The sequence below is a fragment of the Hordeum vulgare genome, chromosome 7H (assembly GCF_904849725.1).
Source record: "Hordeum vulgare subsp. vulgare chromosome 7H, MorexV3_pseudomolecules_assembly, whole genome shotgun sequence".
Classification (NCBI taxonomy): domain Eukaryota; kingdom Viridiplantae; phylum Streptophyta; class Magnoliopsida; order Poales; family Poaceae; genus Hordeum; species Hordeum vulgare.
The window spans coordinates 333,189,693-333,197,404 of NC_058524.1; the positions used below are offsets into that span (position 1 = coordinate 333,189,693).

Sequence of the window (7,712 nt, forward strand, 5' to 3'; positions counted from 1 at the left end):
GGAAATTGTTCCTGTGGAGCCTACACCAAATGAAGAGGAAGTTAATGATGATGATCTTGAAGCTGCGAATCAAGTTGCTACTAAACGCGAAGGTCCACAAGGGTACGCTCCGCACCGGAGTGGTTAGGAAAACCTGTGATGGAAATCATTATGTTAGATAACGGTGAACCTTCGAACTATGAAGAAGCAATGACGGGCCCAGATTCCAACAAATGGCTTGAGGCTATGAAATCCGAGATAGGATCCATGTATCAGAACAAACTATGGGATTTGGTGGACTTGCCCGATGATTGGCGAGCCATAGAAAATAAATGGATCTTCAAGAAGAAGACTGACGCGAATGGTAATGTGACCGTTTACAAAGCTCGACTTGTTGCAAAGGGTTTTCGACAAATTCAAGGAGTTGACTACAATGAGACTTTCTCTCCCGTAGCGAAGCTGAAGTCAGTCCAAATCATGTTAGAAATTGCCGCTTTTCATGATTATGAAATTTCGTAAATGGACATCAAAACAACGTTCCTTAACGGGTATCTTAAGGAAGAGTTGTATATGATGCAACCAGAAGGTTTTGTCAACCCTAAGATTGCTAACAAGGTATGCAAGCTCTAGTGCTCCATCTATGGGCTGGTGCAAGCATCTTGGACTTGGAACATTCGCTTTAATGAGGTGATTAAAGCGTTTGGGTTCATACAGGTTCAGGGAGAAGCTTGCCTATACAAGAAAGTGAGTGGGAGCTTTGTAGCTTTCCTCATACTATATGTGGATGACATATTATTGATGGGGAATAATATAGAGTTCTTGGAGAGCATAAAGGCCTATTTGAACAAGAGTTTTTCAATGAAGGACCTTGGAGAAGTTGCATACATATTAGGCATCAAGATCTATAGAGATAGATCGAGACGCCTCATAGGTCTTTCGCAAAATATATACCTTGACAAGATATTGAAGAAGTTCAATATAGAAAACTCAAAGATGGGGTTCTTGTCAGTTTTGCAAGGTATGAGATTGAGTAAGACTCAGTCACCAACCACGGCAGCAGATAGAGAGAAGATGAGTATTGTCCCCTACGCTTCAGCCGTAGGGTCTCTAATGTATGCCATGTTGTGTACCAAACCTGATATAAACCTTGCCATAAGTTTGGTAGGGATGTACCAAAGTGATCCCGGTATGGAACACTGGACAGCGGTCAAGAATATCCTTAAGTACGTGAAGAGGACTAAGGAGATGTTTCTCGTTTATGAAGGTGATGAAGAGCTCGCCGTAACGGGTTACGTCGATGCTAGCTTCGACACAGATCCGGATGACTCTAAGTCACAGTCGGATACGTGTCTGTTTTGAATGGCGGGGCAGTGAGCTGGTGCAGCAGTAAGCAAGAAGTCGTGGCATCATCTACATGTGAAGCGGAGTACATAGCTGCTTCAGAAGCGGCTCATGAAGGGATTTGGATGAAGGAGCTCATCACCGACCTTGGAGTGGTCCCAAGCGCGTCGCGTCCGATGACACTCTTCCGTGATAACACTTGAGCCATTGCCATAGCCAAGGAGCCCAGGTTTCACCGAAAGACCAAGCACATCAAACGCCGCTACAACTCCATCCAGGACCATGTCCAGAGTGGAGTAATAGATATTTGTAAAGTGCACACGGATCTGAATATTGCAGACCCGTTGACTGAACCTCTTCCTCGAGCAAAACATGATCAACACCACAATGCTATGGGTATACGATACATCACAATGTAACTAGATTATTGACTCTAGTGCAAGTGGGAGACTGTTGGAAATATGCCCTAGAGGCAATAATAAAATGGTTATTATCATATTTCCTTGTTCATGATAATCGTCTATTGTTCATGCTATAATTGTATTAACAGGAAACAGTAATACATGTGTGAATAAATAGATCACAATGTGTCCCTAGCAAGCCTCTAGTTGGCTAGCTCGTTAATCCATAGATGATCATGGTTTCCTGATCATGGACATTAGATGTCATTGATAACGGGATCACATCATTGGGAGAATGATGTGATGGACAAGACCCAATCCTAAGCATAGCACTAGATCGTATTGTTCGTATGCTAAAGCTTTTCTAAATATCAAGTGTCTTTTCCTTCGACTGTGAGATTGTGCAACTCCCGGATACCGTAGGAGTGCTTTGGGTGTATCAAACGTCACAACGTAACTGTTGACTATAAAGGTGCACTACGGATATCTCTGAAAGTGTCCGTTGGGTTGGCACAAATCGAGATCGGGATTTGTCACTCCGTGTTATGGAGAGGTATCTCTGGGCCCACTCGGTAAAACATCATCATAATGAGCTCAGGGTGACTAAGGAGTTAGTCACGGGATGATGTGCTACGGAATGAGTAAAGGGACTTACCGGTAACGAGATTGAAGAAGGTATAGGTATACCGACGATCGAATCTCGGGCAAGTTCTATACCGACAGAGAAAGGGAATTGTATACGGGATTGATTGAATCCTTGACATCGTCGTTCATCCGATGAGATCATCATGGAACATGTGGGAGCCACCATGGGTATCCAGATCCCGCTGATGGTTATTGGCCGAATAGTGTCTCGGTCATGTCTGCATGATTCCCGAACCCGTAGGGTCTACACACTTATGGTTCGATGACGCTAGGGTTATAGGGAATTGTTATACGAGGTTACTGAAGGATGTTCGGAGTCTTGGATGAGATCCCGTATGTCACAAGGAACTCCAGAATGGTGCGGAGGTAAAGATTGATATATAGGATGGATGGGTTTGGACGCCGGAAATGTTTCGGGCACCACCGGCAAAGTGTCGGGACCACCGGAAGGGTTCCGAAGGCCCACCGGGAGGGGCCGTGAGCCCCGGAAGGCTACATGGGCCAAGTGCGGGAGGGAACCAGCCCCTAGTTGGGCTGGTGCGCCCCCCACACCCAACCCATGCGCACCAGAAAGGGAGGGAGGGGAAACCCTAGGCACTGGTGGGCCTAAGGCCCACCTAGGGGTGCTCCACCCCCTCTCCTCCCTGGCCGCCGCACCCCTCTCCCATCTAGGGCTGCCGCACCCACTCAAGGGGGAAACCCTAAAGGGAGCGCCACCCCTCCCTTCCCCCTATATATAGTGGGGGTTTTGTCCTTTGGAGACATAATTTTTTCATCTCTCTCGGCACAGCCCTGTCTTTCTTCTTCCTCCTCTCCCACGGTGCTTGGTGAAGCCCTGCCGGGAGACCTCGTCTCTCCATCGACACCATGCCGTCGTGCTGCCGGAGATCTTCCTCAACCTCTCCCTCCTCCTTGCTGGATCAAGGTGCGGGAGACATCACCGGGCTGCACGTGTGTTGAACGCGGAGGTGCCGTGGTTCGGCACTAGCTCGGAATCACACCGCGATCAGAATTGCGGCGAGTACGACTCCATCAACCGCGTTCTAGCAACGCTTCCGTTTAGAGATCTTTAAAGGTATAAAGATGCACTCTCCCCTCTCTCGTTGCTGGTCTCTCCATAGGAAGATCCAAATATGGCGTAGCAAAATTTTGAATTTGTGTTACATTACCCAACAAGAATAATAGTAATAGTTTGAGGCATTTTGATCCCTTATTCAGACAAACCATACACGTTGGTGCAAGACTACATAGTAGTAGCTGTACTCCTGCTAGATCTCAACATGTAGGAAATTGTACCAACATGTTTGTGATATTTTTTCTTGCTTTGCCAACAGAAAAAACATCGATTAATTCGTGCAATGCAAAACTAAGATTTGTACTAGTAGTTTTTTAGAAGACAGAATACAAACTATCTAACTCTGAATCGCTGAACAACTTAGTCAGAAGTCGAGACAGACGTCCAGTTGAATGCTCAAAAGGCGGTCGATGTGGAAAGAGGTGGGTTGTTTATTAAGTTTGCTAACGCAGTCTCTCAACTTTTTTTCTTCAAACAAGCATGCTCCATAACCTTGGTACTATTTAGCGATGATGAAGATTGAATGATCAGTGCGGCATAATTTAATAGTACTCCTCTCAGCTAGCAGATCCAAGTCTATTTGACCCTCCCACATATAAATTGGATATGTTGTTATGTTAGCTCCATCAAATTGCTCTAGTACAAAGACATGCGACCAAAACAAAATGGATTTTCTTAGCCCATGAACTTGCTCTAAAGGATTAGTTAGCTCCATCGTATAGTTAGCACTAGAAATCATAGACAAAACACAAATGGCCAAACAAGGTTGTGTTCAGTTCAGATGAGTAGAAAAGCAAATATCAATCAAACCATCATTATTTCTCAATCTAGGTTTGCTTTACATCATTCAGTTCTCACAACCAACGACATCAGCAAGCAAGCAACAGACATCAATCAAACCATGAGAACACGTACAACATCCAAGCATCAACATGTCTTTCTTGAGACGGAAAATTATCTGTGTTGTTCCATTCCAAAGACAATCTCTAGCCAGGGCACAATCCAATAGCTAACTACAGATAAACACACAAAGCCTATCTTGCAATCTAGGATGATGTGGACTTGGTGACATCCTGTGTGCTAGGATAGCATGCAGGTATTGAGAGAACCAGAGAACATAACTTAGTGCCCTCGGAGTTGGCGTGCTAGGCGACCTCGCTGGGGAGGACGAGGCGGCACCCATGGCTAGTTGGAACGATGAGGAGGTGGGAAGGGAGGACTTACCTGCGAGAAGGCCGTCAGTCGGCGGCGTGTTGAGGAGGAGTAGGCGGGGCAGGGCGATGAGTAGGTTGTCGACGGCGGCTTCGTCTCCTACCTTCGTGACTCACCCCTCGAGGGCTCTGAACTGCGGGGAACAGAGGGTATACGAGGGGATCGAAGGGGTTGGGACACCAAAACCCTGCGTATCAAATGGGTCGAGGATTTGCGAGGATTCTGGGCCACGCTAGGAAAATCCGCTGAAAAACCCCTCAATCCACTTCTACAAAACTAGGCCTGAAGGAGAACGAGTGGTTTTTGTTTCCCACCTATTATGAGGTCTAGATTTTCCCGTTCATCCCATTCTTCGAGGACTCATTTTCTATTACAATCTCGATTTCCATAACCTAGACCCAAACTTCATTCTCCACATTGCCACCTTTGTAATATTTTTGAGGTTTTCCTTCACATCAAGCCCCAGTTAGGGATCCGGTTGAAAGTGTTCAGCGCTAAGTCGTGCAAGAGTAGCTCTGAACTTGCGGAGTGCGGAGGGGTCATGAGTAGCTGTCTCACCAATGCGATTTGGCCTGAGGGCTCATTTATTAAAATAGTGGAGCTTTGGTAACATGAGTGCTTCTAATGGTAGATCCGTCTACCAAGAGTCATGTAGGTTCTTTCCCCTTGTCTACTGAACCGTTGAGGATGCCATCCTCCTGCTCGAACAGGGGCCTTGACTTGGGGGACCCAAAGGAAGTGAAGGTGGTTCAACGCAAGCTAAAGTCTATGGTTGGCAAGGGCATTAGTCTAGTGGACGTGGTCCACGTGCTACTCCGTCATCGTATCCTCCCGTTTCAAGTCCGAGCACTCCCAACGTGGGAGTCCAAGACCGAGGATGTCGCAATGGTGCATGAGTTCTTCCAAGGATAAGACCTCGATAGGATGTATGAGCTCTTGTTCAAACCAAAGAAGAACTTCTTCCCTTCCCTGGTCAAATATATTGGTTTCTGTGGATCCCTTCCCGTGGTCGAGTTAAGTATTTTCCTTAGTTCACCAGGTCTTATCTTCCTCACCATTTCCCTTTTTGAATGGAGGATGTATACGTCGTTTAAATAGCTTTGGCATGTACGACCCAAAAAGATGAAGTCTCCGACTCCACTCCTAGGGGAGCACAAGACTCCCGAGCTTGAGAGTATTTTAGCAGAAGACCCTTATAGGGACTCGACCAGAGCTATGGTTGGGGAATGAAGAACAAGAAAAAGAGTCTGAGGACGACTTTGACGATTGAGTCCCTACGGTCGAAGCTGAGACTTCACCTGTGTCTGGCCCGAAGGGGTCTTGCTACCATGGTGGCCATTGAAGGTAGAAGCGGTTTTAAACAACTCTTCCATACCATTTGTTAGAACTAATTAACTGATGTTAATTAAGGAATAATCCCTCTTTTACTAACCGCATGCAGTTACACCTATCGCGTCGGTTCCCTGCCGAATAGGCGTCTCCCTAAACAGACACCGTTCTAGTGGTGTATGTTCCCTTTGTATAAATATCAGATTTCATGTAATAAAGAGGACACAGTTTTATCTTAACACATTATTAGCACCCTCAAACTGCTAGGCGAGAACACGAGAAGAAAGCAACGGAAGGATGGGCAAAAGTCTAATTGCTACATGAACAAGGTGGTACTTTCCATCTTCAAGAACTAGTAACTTTTGGCATTCTTCCATTCTGCGCATGCAGCGACTCTCTTCACGGACGGAACAACAGGGAAAACAACAACATGTACTATCTACTACCACTAAAAAAGGAAGAGAGGGCTGATCTAACTGCAAATCTGGAACCTCTAATTATGTTATCAACAGACTGATTACATTGTTAACGAAGCTAACGAAAACTCCCTCGCTAACAAAGACTACATCGCTAACATCACTCGCCCCACTCGCCAATCTCAGGAACTGCTCCCACAAGTCCTCGATCGACCGCTCTACATCGGCCCCTGCACCAATCCTGCTCGCCCCGCCGCACCCCGCTCGCTACCGGCCCCCGCTTGCCCCGCCGCACCCCACTCGGCACGTGTCACGCCGCACCCCGCTCGCCCCGCTCCCGCCTCGCTCGCTCTACCGTACCCCGCTCGCCACCGTCCCCCGCTCGCCCCCCTCCTGGCTTGCTTGCTCTGTCACACCCCGCTCGCCCCGCCGCACCCCACCTGGCCCACGTCATGCCACACCCCGCCCGCCCCGCTCCTGCTCACTCCGCCGCACCCCACTCGCTGCCGGCCCTTGCTAACCATGCCGCACTCCACTCGCCATGCGTCGCGCCGCACCGTGCTCGCCCCACCCACCCCGCACGCCCTGCCGCACACCGCTTGGCCGCGTCGTGCCGTGCCGCGCTCTTCCCGCTCCCGCTCGCCCCACTTTGTTGTTCACAAACAGGGAGTTTGTGTATGTGTGTGTGTGTGCTTCCACTGCGATTTTCCTACTACTTTGTTGTTCTGATTGCTGATTTTTGATTGAGGTAGAGCGGACATGGCTCGGGCAGAGATAGATAGGTGCTAATGCTGACTGTCGCTTCTTCTTCTCCGGATATTGCCACACTTTTTGTTTGTGCTTCGAGAAATAGAGGGAGATTAGGAGAAGTGTATATTCTCTATTGGTTTGTAGCTGCAAGATTCTGCTTGGCCCGTTTTAATTTGCTTGTTCTCAAAAGCATCCGTGCTGTTACATCAACTTTTACTCATCCTTGCACTTTGAGGAATTTTGACAGTGAAGAAAAACATTGGGGACTATGTAGTCTGAGATGCTCTCATCTTCTCCTTCTTTTGTTTAAGTTTGTTGTTTTGTTCATTTTTTATGGCTTTCTGTTGCTCAGGTCCTGGATCAATTATCTGATTGTTAACTGTGTTATTCAGAGCTGTGTGGGACTACATTGCCCAAAATTGAAGAATGTGCATGCACTTGGATGTCTATGTATGATTATTAGTGCAATCAGCAGCAAGGTACTGTTTTGTTAACCCATTTCACACTCCCAAGTATTTTTTTTTCATTCCAACTCGAGCTTCCTTTTGTAACTCCTTCGTTCAT

General features: G+C 47.1%; 1 non-coding gene across 1 annotated transcript; it reads left to right on the forward strand.

The window, feature by feature from the left end:
- The first annotated feature begins 7,334 nt into the window (after positions 1–7,334).
- LOC123414541 lies at positions 7,335–7,434 on the forward strand. Its single transcript, XR_006614477.1, has one exon. It is a non-coding gene; the product is annotated as a small nucleolar RNA snoR26 (small nucleolar RNA).
- Positions 7,435–7,712: the final 278 nt, after the last annotated feature.